This window comes from Tamandua tetradactyla, chromosome 21, assembly GCF_023851605.1.
Source record: "Tamandua tetradactyla isolate mTamTet1 chromosome 21, mTamTet1.pri, whole genome shotgun sequence".
Lineage (NCBI taxonomy): Eukaryota > Metazoa > Chordata > Mammalia > Pilosa > Myrmecophagidae > Tamandua > Tamandua tetradactyla.
Genome location: NC_135347.1, coordinates 27310941 through 27323945, shown reverse-complemented (window position 1 = coordinate 27323945; position 13005 = coordinate 27310941). Strand labels below are relative to the sequence as shown.

The window sequence follows — 13005 nt, the reverse complement described above, 5'->3', positions numbered from 1 at the left end:
ATAATTTATATGTATGAAATCTTCGCTTCTGGAAAAAAGAATGCAATTGGTTTAGTCAAGATGTTCTCATGTAGATGGTATAATTTTGTAGTTGGTCTGATTCTAAATTATTCTGGGATCTCAGCAGTTGCTAACATTTACTGTAAAGGTTGGTGGGAGTGGGGCTCTGTGGGCTGGGCAGGGGCTGCTGTGCTGCTTGTGATCTGAAGGAGTTCAGAAAGTAGCAATAATAGGAAAAGAGAGGAAAAGCCAAGAATACAGATGCCCTATCTTTATGCCTTTCCTTAGATCTGTAATGTCCAAGGGCCAGAGGTGCCAAATTTACTTCTAATGATAGAGAAGAAATCCTGTCCTAACAGCAGCAAAAATCTGAGTTTGATTACAAAATGGAAAAAGAAAGGTAGTAGATTTACACAGGATCACTGATGAAAAGGAATCATTCCTGTATAGTATTTGGTACAAGTCTGGTTCTTTGAATGAGTGATGAATTATGTCAAAATTATGCAAATTACCAACTCATGGGTTAAATCTAACTTTGGCTGTACTTTGTTTAGCCTGTCTATGTAGGAGATTAATGTTTTTTAAAAATTGACCTGACATTTAAAAATCCAAGCGATTTCACACGGACAAAAAAACATATTTACAGTGTTTCTTGAAAATTGGAGGATCTGGCTCCAGGTCTGGCATGAGGGATGCTACCCACTTAAGATAAATCCCACATTCTCCAGATAGCTTCACTCAGCGCCTTCTCAGTTCATCTGCTGTAGGATGTGACAGCCTCGTCTTGTTTCAAAGGGGGAAGAGCCCTGCTAATCTGGAATTTGACTGTTTAAATTAATCTGGAATTTAATTGCATTCCCAAAGGTGAAAAATGATTGGGAAAAGTGATCTACCTATGAAATATCTATTTTTAGTCATTTTCATTACCAAAAATGCCCCACTTTAGTTCAGTGGTAGAATATTCGCCTTCTATGTGGGAGAGCCAGGTTCGATTCTCGGACCATGCACCCCCTCAAAAAAAAACAAACAAACAAAAAAACAAATGCCCCACTTCAGGTATTTAGATAAAATCTTTTGCATGTGTTAGGGAGTGTTTCACAAAAGAGAAAGAGATGGTCCCCAGTCTGGAGAGAGAAAGGGAGAAAAGTTCGTGTTTATTGAGTGTGAAAGAAGACCTGTGTTATACTTTTGGTATTTCCCAGGAAAAAAAAGGCTGCCTCCGGACTCTGGGCAAAGAGGCCTTAGACAGGCCCCCCTAAAAGAGCAGCAAAGACCTACAGACACGAAGGGACCTGCTGAGAGTGATGTTGTGTACCTCAAAGGCAACTTGTGGGGATGTTAATTAAGGACAAGGTACTCCATTCACCATTTCTTCTCCCAATGCCTTGACTTGTCAGAAGATCCGGGAACTTTGAAAGAACCCTATTAAAGGGGCAGGGAATCCAAAGAAGGCAGAAACATTCAGTTTTCTGCAGTCTCAGAGAGAGTTTAGTCAGAAATTAAGTTATAGAAAATGGAGATTTTTTTTTTTACATGCCTGGAATTGTGGACTCAGATTCATGCTCATTAGAGTGTCAATGAATGCACCTATTTTAGGAAACTAAAAATATATCCCAATAGATATAGTTAGTTTGTATTTTCAAAACACTATTTCATATTTTCCCTCTGACACTACATTTTAAAAATGTGATTCTGCACTTGATTGTTGCGAGGAGTTTTAGAATCATGATTCAATCTAGGCACAGGTAATGGCTTTTGAAATTACCACTATTTCATCATCTTCCAGACAGGTTTTCTTCAAGAGTCGGCAATAAACAGGACCTCTGAGGACTGCTGTTTAACCCAGCAGACCCTCTGTGTTGTACGGACATAGTCCCTCTGGGAAATACTTCCTTTGGTTCTAGGTTTTGTTTCAAGACATTAAGACAAAGTGCTGTTTTTCGTAAACCTTAGATGAGAGTACAAATGGAATTTTATAATATGATAAACTGTTCTCACTCATTCATTCATTAGAAAATACATATTGAATGGCTATCATGTGCTCAGGATACTAAAAAAACTCAATAGCTGATCTCTGAGAGCTGTCTTCTGGGGAGGTAGCCACAGAGCAATGAAGGAGGAGGCCAGAAAGTGGAGCTAGAAAGTCAGACTGAAAGGGGACCAAGGAGACTCCAGGACAAAGTGATATTCAAGCTGTGTTTTGAAGTAAAGAGTAGAAATATTCAAGAGAAGAAAGAAACTATGACAAAACGATATCCCTTATATGCCATGTTAGAAAATTTGGGCTTTCTTCAGGACTGGGTCTGTCTCATGTGGCACCATTAAAGGATGCTAAGCAAGGAAGAGACTTGATCTTATTTCCCTTTTAGGAAAAGATCACTTTGGTGAAAGTATGGAAAATTAATTAGGAGCATGGCAAGGTTGGGCAAAGGTATATCTGTTAGGAGGCAGTTAAAACAACTTAGGTGATTTGTTATGAAAGTCAGAGCTCAGGCACTAGATGTAGCAATATATGAAGAATAGAATTGACTCAAACGATATTAAGAAGGAAGAGAATTCATGCTTTGAGAGCTTATTGCATGTGGGAGGTGAAGAAAAGGAAAGAGTCAAGGATGAATTCAGTTTTTCTGATTCAACTGGTTGGTGGACTGGGTCATTCACAATATTGGTGAGTAGGAGGAAGGAATAAGTATCAGGAGACTGATGGCAAATGTATATGTGGGCTTGACTATACAGGGCCAGTGGGACATTGGAGATCCAGCCAGTATTTGTATATACGGGTCTGGAGAACAGAGGAAATAGCTGAGCTGGAAATAAATATTTTGGAGTCTTTGGCACATAGATGATGGCTAAAGCCTTGAGGATGTATGGGACCATCCAGGGGGCGTCTGTGAAGGGAAAATAGGAAATTACTCATTTCGGATTTATGAGGAACACTGACTTTTTTTCCTTCAATGATTTTTTTAAATTGTGATATAATCATCTACAGTGTACAATCAGTGGATCACAGTATCACCATAACGCTCTGCATTCATCATTACAATTGATTTTTGAACATTTTCATTACTCCAAAAACAATAAAAATAAGAACAAAACAACAATAAAAGTAAAACACCCCAAACATCCCATAACCCCAATAGCCCTCATTGTTTATTTTTTTGTCTATATTTTTCCTTACTCATCTATCCCTACACTGGGTAAAGGGAGTATCAGTAACAAGATTTTCACACTCAAACATTCACACCTTAAAAGCTCTATAATTATTCAATCATCTTCAAGAATCAAGGCTATTGGATTACAGTTCAACAGTTTCAGCTATTTCCCTGTAGCTACTCCAATACATCAAAAACTGAAAAAAGATATCTATATACTGCATAAGAATAACCTCCAGAAAGATTTCTAGATTCTATTTGAAACCTCTCAGCTACTGAATGCTGAGACCAGCTCAGCATGAGGGGTCGAGGAAGGCACCACAAATCCGAAAAATGAAGACGCTCACACAGAAGAGTCTTTTAAGATGAGAGTGGGGGACTCATGTCTCAAAGGACAAGAGCCTTGGCCCCAAGTTCCTTATCATATTTACTGAGAAGCTTTAAAACAGAATGTATCTTAAGGTTGTTAGTAAGTTGTGTTTTGCCTGAACTGCCACATCTACATTAATCTCAGTCATGCCATACAATATTCAGAATGTTTCCTGCTTCAAACAATCATGTGCTTGCCAAGAGAGTGTTCTGCCCTGGCAGGACCTGGTGTTCCGAGGTCCACACCTTTCCCTGTGTTTTGGAAACATTTTGACTTTCAGCTATTTTCCCACAACTGAAACTTTGTTTCATTTCTCTTCCTCCTTTTGATTAAGAAAGATTTCTCATTCCCATGTTGCCAGGACCAGGTTCATCCCTGGGAGTCATGTCCTACTTGACCAGGGAGATTTACATCTCTGGGAGTCAGGTTACATGTAGGGGGGTGGGGAGTGAGCTCAACTACAAAGTTGGCTTAGAGAGAGAGGTTATATCTGAGCAACAAAAAAGATTCTCTGGAGGTGACTATTAAGCGTAATCATGAATAGGCTTAGTTTCCCCTTTGCAGGAATAAGATTCAGAAGTGCAATGCCCAAGATCGAGTGTCTGTACCATCACATTGGCAGTCCCCAGTGCTAGCAAGAGTATTAGATATTCCCCAGGTGGGGAAATTCAATATTTTCCTCCTTTGCCCTAGTCCCTTGAGGGCACTTCGCAAATACTTTTTGACATTCTGTGCAGAAGATCTCACTCCCTATTCATGGTTCCACGTAATTATGATTTTCAAATAAGCTGACCATATAAGTTAAATTAGAGAGTGTGCTACCGAAAATATAAATTTTGCACCGAATAGGCATCTTTTCCTTTGGTCTCAAACAGAAGTTGAAGTTTTAAAATGCAGTCAATAGGGTGGGCCATGGTGCCTTAGCAGCCAGTGTTCTCTCTTGCCATGCCGGAGATCTAGGTTCAATTCCTGGTGCCTGCCCATGCAAAAAAAAAAGAAAAAGAAAAAAGAAATGAAGTCAATATCATCCTTTACCCCTTAGTTTGGTTTACTTTAGTCATACCCAGATCAGCTTCATAATAACTCTAATTGAAGTCATCTCTTTTTCAATATTTTAAAGAGATGTTGTATGGGGTCATGCCGACCTTCATAACTACAGAACTCTAGCTCTGTCTCAGGTATGTCACAAATACCCACAGTTCCGTGGAATGACCAGGTTATACATAGGAGCTCAGCATCTCAGAATGTAGAAACAACAGTTAAACTCTGGAATAGATGTGATTACTGTAAGAGTTTAAATCTAAGAAAATTTACAGTAAGTCTTACCTGATCATTACCTGTGCTCTTCAGGTCAATTCTCAGAGTTTGCACATTACAGTTAGTCTATATCAGTGAAGTGTTAAAATTTTGTCTTTTCGTTTCTGGCTTAGTTCATTCAACTTACTTTCCTCAAAGTTCATTCACCTAGTCACGTGCCTCACAACTTCATTCTTTCTTGAAGCCCCTCAGTAATTCACAGTACGTATGCATTACAGTTTTCCCTTCCAGTCTTCAGCTGATGTACCATCCATTGCAATTCATAAACACTGCCATCATAAACACCAGTGTGCAAATGTCCATTCTTGTCCCAAGCTTAGTTCCTCCAAGTATACACTTGTTCTAGTTTCCTGAGGTTGTCAGAATTGCAATATACCAGAAACGAATGGCTTTTTAAAAGGGAGTGTATAAAGTTGCATGTTTACAGTTCAAAGTTCATGAAAATATCCAAATTAAGGCATCCAGAGAAAGATGCCTTAACTCCAAAAAAAGGGCTGATGAAGTTAGGGTTTCCTCTCAGCTGGGAAAGCTCATGGGAATGTCTGCTAGCTTTCTCTTCTTATTTCATAAGGTTTCCCCAGGGGCATTTTCCTTCTGCTCCAAAGGTCTCTAGCTATGTAGGTTCTGTTGTTCTGAGCTTTTTCCAAATTGGTTCGCTCTTAAAGGGCTCCATTAGCTACCCCACCTTGAATGGGTAACCATGGAAACTATCTAATAAAAAATTGCCACTCATAATTGAGTGGGTCATATCTCCATGGAAACAATCAGAAAGATCCCACCCAGCAATATTGAATGAGGATTAAAGGACATGGCTTTTCTGGGGTACAGAAAGCTTCAAACTGTCATTACACCTTACTAAGGCACTGCAGGATCATATGGCAACCCCACCCCAACATCTTAGGGAGCCACCACACTGCCCTCCAGAAATGGTGTACCACTCTACTTCCTTACCAACAAGTGAATAGGTACAGCACTCCTTCCATATATTTCCCAGCACTTTGATGTCTCTGTTCATTTTTAAACAATTTTATTCGTAAATCATATAATCCAACCTAAGTAAAAAAATCAGTGGTTCCACGTATAATCATATGGCCATTCCTATCACTACCACAATCTACATGAGAACATTTCCATTTCTTCCACAAAGAATCCCATACCCCTTCCCCATATCTTCCCTATTGTCATTTAGCTTTGGCTTATTGCCTTTGTTACATTCAAAGGAAGCATATTATAATGTTACTGTTAATTGTAGACCCTAGTAAGCAACGATTGCATTTTGTCCCATATACCATGCAATTTTCACCACCTTGCAATGTTGACATTCATTTGTTCTCCCTCTTATATTTGCATATCACTCATCATTGTTTAATCGAAGCATTGCTAAGTTTACACCAACTTAGTCTTTATCCTCTATCTTTCCTTCTGGTGTCATACATGCCCCCAGCCCTCCTCCCCCAAACATACTCATACTCAGCTTCATTCAATTTATTTGCAATATTGTGCTACCATCAGATAGTATTGTGCTAACCATTTCTGGGTCTTTACAATCAGTCTTGTTGGACATTCTGTACTCTTTCAGTATCAACTGCCCAATTTCAACCTTCTTTCTATCTCCTGATAACCTGTGTTCTCAACTTTAACTCTCAAAGTTCACTCATTAATGTTAGTTCTACTCTGAACTAACATTAATAAGACCATACAGTATTCATCCTTTTGTTTTTGGCTAATTTCACTCAGCATAATATCCTCAAGCTTCATCCACACTATTACATGTTTCATGGTTTTATTCTGTTTTACAGCTGTGTAATATTCTATCATATGTGTATATCACAGTTTGTTTAGCTACTCATCCATTGATGGACATTTGGGCTGTTTCCATATGTTGGCAATTGTAAATAATGCTACTATAAACATCAGTGTGCAAATGTCCTTTTATATCCTTGCCTTCAGGAACACTGACTTATAAAGGATGGTCATTTGAAAAAAAGTGTACAAAACAGTTTTCTGAAAAGTCACAACCAGAAGAGTAAGAAAAAACTAAGAGAAGCTGGAATCTGGGAGCAAGAGGAAGAGGGAGTTTTGAGAGAGCAAGAGAATAAACAGTGTACAGGGCAGCTAAGAATTTATATAAGTAAATATGATCAAGTTTTAATAAGGAGATTATTCGTGGTAGCAGCAGCAGTAGTTTCAGAAAAGAGGGAAGGAACCAGTTTGGGATGGACTGATGCATGAATGGGAGGTAAGAAAATGGATATTGCAAGTGTAACCAATTCTTTGGAGAAAATTGGCTGGGAAGAAAGGAGAAAGGGATCAGTAGTAAAGGAGGAGGAAAGTAGAGATAACATCTGTTGTTTTATTTGTTTTTAAACATGGGAGATTCTTGAACATATCTACATCCTGAAGGGAATGGATCGGATTGCAGCAAGTGGTGTTGAAGATGTGGTAAAGGGAGGTTGCAATGGATGGAACAAGACTCCAAGGGGCTGGCAGAAATGGGATCAAGAAAAAAACACAGGAAGAGCTATTTGCCATGGCTCAGAAGAGATAGAAGTGAAGGAGCTAAGGTGTATCAATCAGTATTAGGCTAGTCTGCTTGTGACGAAAGGCCAAAAATAATCATGGCTTAACCAACTAAACATTTATTCCTCCTTCCCATTGTCTTGAGTTGAGAGTGCAGTGTTGTCATGTGTGCTATTTGGACAGCTTACTGTTCTACTAGAGACTGGTGGAAGTTAAGGAAACTGGAGGCACTAGGAAGAGAGTGGATAAAGTAATTATGAATATCTAGTGGAGAAGGACATGAGAGATGCTGAAGATAGTTTTGGACACATTGGAGGTTAAGAAAAGACTGGAGGTCTGGGAAAGATCGATGAGTAGGAGCAACGGGAATCAAGAGGTACATAAATTGGAATGATAGGCTGCAGGCATCTGAAAGCTTCAATAGTCAGTGATAAAGTCTTGGCTGATGATGTGTATGCAAGTAAAGGGTTTGTGATGGGGCAAAGAGCAGGAGAGAGATGCATCACAGCAGTAAAGGAGGTAGGTTGTGGAGAATGAATGAGGAGTGTTTGGACAAAACATAGGAGGAGAGTTACACAGAATCATGATTTTACATCAAGATCCCGTGGAAGTTGGGATGTAAGAGAATGAACACTCTTATTACAAGGAAAGTGATGCTTTTAGGGGATGGTGCCAGATTTCTGTTAGAGCAGAATGCAGAAAGTACTCTCTAAGAAATTCATTGGTATGGCATGGAGATACTAAGCGTGTACAAATTCTGGTTTTGGATTTAACCTCACTTTGTGAGGTTAAGGTTTAAATAAGGTTTAACCTCACTTTGTTAAGGTTTAAATAATTTTTTATTTAAAGTAAAATATTTATAAATAATACTATATCACTAGAAAGCATGCACATTTGTAGCTGAATACAATTCATCTTTAGCTGGATCTACTTTTAAACCAATCAAAACATTTGATATTGGTGTATGTATAATTTAGTCCTGGATCTCCATGACAAAAGGGTGGGTAAAATTCCCCAAATTGTTTGGATGTATTTATAAAAACCTTATGTATTTAATTCTTGTTTTTGGTATCCCAGTCTCCCAATCTAATAGGTGAAACAAGTAAAACTTTTCATATTCAATCAAATATAAGATGCCAATTTAAAAATGTACCATTATTTTATGAACCACAAAGAAAGGAAGAAAAAACCCATTGCTAATCATATTTATACCATATCGTCAACTGTTTGATGAATCCTGGTTTCATGGATGTTAAAATGTTAAAAAAGGTAAAATATGGAAATACTGAAGAAAATTTAATTATGTAAAAGGTGACACAATAGATCACTATATTTGTCAAATATATTTCACCTACTTCAGACTTTATCTCTTTCATCGAGGAACTTTTCTTGTACACTTATTGTTCAACTACTCACTGGAAAATAATAGTGCACACGGATATTTTTAATTTACAAGGGACCATGCCCTTGGCTTCTTGGTGTGTTTGGGACATTACTTAACATTTTGTCATCAACTTCAAGAAAAAAATCTGTCTCAGTAGTGAGCAGCTCTTTGACACTTGGCAGCTCTTAAGTCAAAAGAATGAGGAAGGCTTTGTATGGATCATATGTGGATTTATGGTAGACAGATACTAAATGAGAAATTATTTTCAAAAGTTGCATTTCTTAATCAAACCATCATTGACCAAAATTGTGCTGATATTTGATGATCTTTAAGTAATTTTTTTTTTTTTTTTGGTTTCATATACTTTGGTCTATTGAGAGCCAGTATAATTCCCTGATATTTAGCAGTATCTTTATGTGAAGAGATTATAGCATATTATTTTACATTTCTCTCATAATAGCCCCACTGGACTTCAGATTTCAAGGTTAAATAGAGGAGCTGACTTGTTTAGATATTTTTGTTTCAACCCAATTAATTCCAGTGGATGAAAGATTAATTATAAAAATGAAGCACAGATTATGCCAAAGACATTTTTAAATGGCCTATGAAAATAATTACCAAAGGATTAGAGTTTTTTTAATAATTGAAAACTGAAACAAAAAAAATCTTCAAATTTATTTAGTTTTTTAAATAAATTTTGGGATATGATTTCAAATGCTTCTGAGGTAGATTGCTGATTAATTCTGTTTTTGATAATTCCTATCATAGAATCTGAAATTAAATTTAATGAGAAACTAAAGTACCCTGTAGAACAAAAATTTAGTTTTTAGCACTACCAAACCTATCCACTTCAGCAACTAACAAAAAAAGTAGTTATGAAATTACCCAGTACATTACTGAAATCAAATATCACAAAAACCACTCTGCTTAATTTTTTTTAAATTTCTATTTGTTGACAGAAGGACTTTGTTTATATCATCATGTTCTGTAGTCAGTTTTAAATTCCAAACTGTGTACAATTTATCATAGGTACATTTGGATTATTAATAAAATTATATAATAATTTATGGGAAAAGATACACATTTTCACAGCGGATGCTGTTTAGTTGTGATTTTAACCATGGAATAATCATATGGCAGATTAAGGACAGTTATAAATACTTTAACATTATTCTCATTGAGACATGCAGCCTAATGTCCCTTTTCTCTGATCTGGGTGGGTGTTCTGTTTGCTTTGACCAACAGACATAGCATAAGTGATCCTGTGGCAATTTCTGGGCCTCTCAGCCTTAAGATAATGGTAGATTCCACTTCCTGAGTCCTTTAGGAGATGTGAGCTGCTATATACGTCAGTACCTAGAGATTGCCATGCTGGAGAGCCCATGAGTACGTGATCTGGTCAACAGTTCCCTTTCAGCTTTCCTCACCTCACCAAGGCACCAGGCATGTGCTTGAAGCCAATTTGGATTTTCCATCTATCAGCTAACAACACCCACATAGCTACTGATGCCCATAGAAATATTTTCTAAATTTGGTTATTGCTAATGAAAACTAACTAACCAAATATATTAGTGCATGAGTAATTTGAAGACATAAAACTGCGTGTGATCCATACAGAGTATGAAAATGATGTGGGCAGAATGACAAACTCAATCTCATTTGGTTGTCATAACTGTCTTGGAGTAATTGTAGGTCTGAGTCTAAAGCCCAAGATTATCTCTTATGCTCACTGTCATTTTTCCTTGGTATTAGAAAAAAGGAAGTAAGCCTGTGACAGATAGAAAATATAAGGCACCTGTGGGTTCAGAAGAGTCACTACATGCCTTAAATTGGAAGACTGTGCTTGGAGATCCTCAATTTAACATGCTAATATTTATTCTTTCATTTTAAATTTCTATTAATTAATTTATTAAGGATAATCGCCCCAGTTGGATTTCAGAACAATAAAGTTTCTTTTTAGAGTGTACATTTTTATTCCAGAACCACACTGAAAGCAAGAGATGAGAACTGAAATACTGTTTTTAAGACTATCCTTCCATCTATACAAGGTGATTCATAAATTTGGAATTTGACGATCATGATTGACAGCTGTCATGATAGCGTTTCCCAGATCTCCTGATGCCACACATGCATTTGCACTGATGCCCCATGTAGTCAGCAGAATTTAAAAGGTGTGCTGCATGCATTGCTTCTAAATGCAATTTCGTGATAAAGGTATTGACACTAGGATGTTTTGCCATGAATTTTGTGGATGGGAAGGAGAGTAGAAATAAATAAGTCTGAAAATTGTTTTTTCATTATTAAAGAGCAGCCATCGCTATTAATCTGAGTATGTCTGTGTAGATCCTAATCCTCTGAGGTCTCTTAACTGATGTTAGGAGAATTGGATGCCATAGGTAAAATCCTGGGTTAGCCAAGTATTATTATATCTTGAGCAAGTCCTATACGACAGAAATATTTTCAATCCCCAGCAAAAAATTTTGGTGGGAAAGTCGCTGATTCAGATGTAGTTGACTTTGGGTCCATGTCCAGTTTACCCAGCTGTGTATGCAGCTCTGGGCAAATCCCTCAGCCTCAGTGAACCTCAGTTATCTCTTCTGCAAAATGGGTACAATAGTGTTTACCTCATTACTTGCATAAATGTTCTGTTGACCAGGTGAAATTATAGATATGGAATCATTTTATAAACAATAAGTATTTGTAAACATGGGTAAGTGTCATCAACATCATAAATATTTTAATCTAGTGCTACTAATTGTGTTGAGATTATTAATGCATAGCACTGCTTAAGTCATAAATAAAAAGCTGGACATCCACTGATACATTTAGTGAGTTGTTATCCATTATTCAATCAACTAGTTTTCACTGAGTACCTATTATGGGCCAAGCATATTTCTAGATGTGCGAGATAAATCTGTGAATAAATAGACAAGATCTCCTGATCTTTATACTTACAGACTTTATACTTATAAAGGTTTACTAATTGTCTGGCACTGGCCAGATAATATGTGTTTACTTAGTTGAATTTTAATGATGGTTCAAAGAAATTGGTGCCAGTAATATGTTCACATTAGAGAAGACAGTTAGGCCAAGAAAAGTAAATAATTTGCTTCATGTCACTCTGTTAAGAAGTGAAGGAGCTGACATACAAATCCCAAAGTCAGACTAGTGACTCAGGTTTTCCGCTAGTGCAAACTGTTTTCTTAAATAGCTTTTGATGAGACTTTGATGGGAAAGTATCAGTTAATGTCTTTTTGTATCTGCTGTGAATTTTTTTGAGATTGGTGCTTTATTTCCTTCAAGGTTACTGATAATCCTTAATTTGACCTTGGGGATTCAAAGGAAAATGATGAAGTGTCTTTTCACAGAAAATCTGCACCAAAAAAAATGTATCATAGTCAAGTAATATTCTGCGTAAACAGCTAATAAATCAGAAGAAAGAAAAAGAAAAATATTAACAGTGATTTAGCAGCAAATGGGGCATTTGACCTGCAGCTCCCACGTGAGTTCCCAAATGACATGAATAATTTATTTTAGGAAGATGAGATGATATGGGTTATGTAATGCTTGAAGTGAAATTGCAGTCATAACTGGAGAAATTGTTTCTATCTAGCAGGGTCACCAGCAGAGGAAAGAGCTGATCTCAGGGCATCATTTTCCACCTTTAGAATTTAGTCAAAACACTGCCTAAATGTCTTCTGCCCAGCTGTGATCCAGAAAGTACATCGAGGTTAGTTAGCTTCATTTTCTAGAAGCCTTAAAAGCCATTTAAGTATCTAGGAACTGAATGGTCACTGTGTCATTTCCTGAGAGGTCGTTCTCCAATCACATCTCCTCATCTGCAGAGCTGCAGGGACAATTCCTAGATTTGCACAAATGCGAGTCTCTCCTGAACTAGGATAAACTGTCAAGTTGTAGGGCAGCTCAGTTGCTTCTTGGAATTTATGCTCTGAGGGACAAGCACTCCATAGAGCATTTTGAAAGCTGACAGCTTTGTATTGGCAGCTGAATTTTGACATTCAGGCTATTATCAAAACAGGCAAACAGCTGAAGCTGTAGGTATGTGACAGTTAAGCCTTCTGTGAGCATGTTTGTCTGGCAGGAAGGATACTATCAGTTCCCTAATTATTCTATTGTCCTGCACATTTCGGTTGCTTTTTGTTGATTAACTATTGCATTGTTGAGATATCTCTGATGACAAGGCAAATAAAGAGCCACATTTAGGATTTAGACCATGCTCAATTCAAAGTTGAAGATATGGT

General features: G+C 37.3%; 1 long non-coding RNA gene across 2 annotated transcripts in view; it reads left to right on the top strand.

Moving 5' to 3' along the window:
* The first annotated feature begins 4734 nt into the window (after window positions 1-4734).
* The window catches only part of LOC143665316 (uncharacterized), a 78393-nt gene continuing 70122 nt past the window's right edge, over window positions 4735-13005 (top strand). The window contains exons 1-2 of one of the 2 annotated variants that reach the window (XR_013166871.1): window positions 4761-4837; window positions 12357-12473. This is a non-coding gene — a long non-coding RNA (uncharacterized LOC143665316). Of the gene's footprint in view, window positions 4838-12356; window positions 12474-13005 lie in introns of both variants that reach the window. The other variant, XR_013166872.1, reaches the window with a different exon arrangement.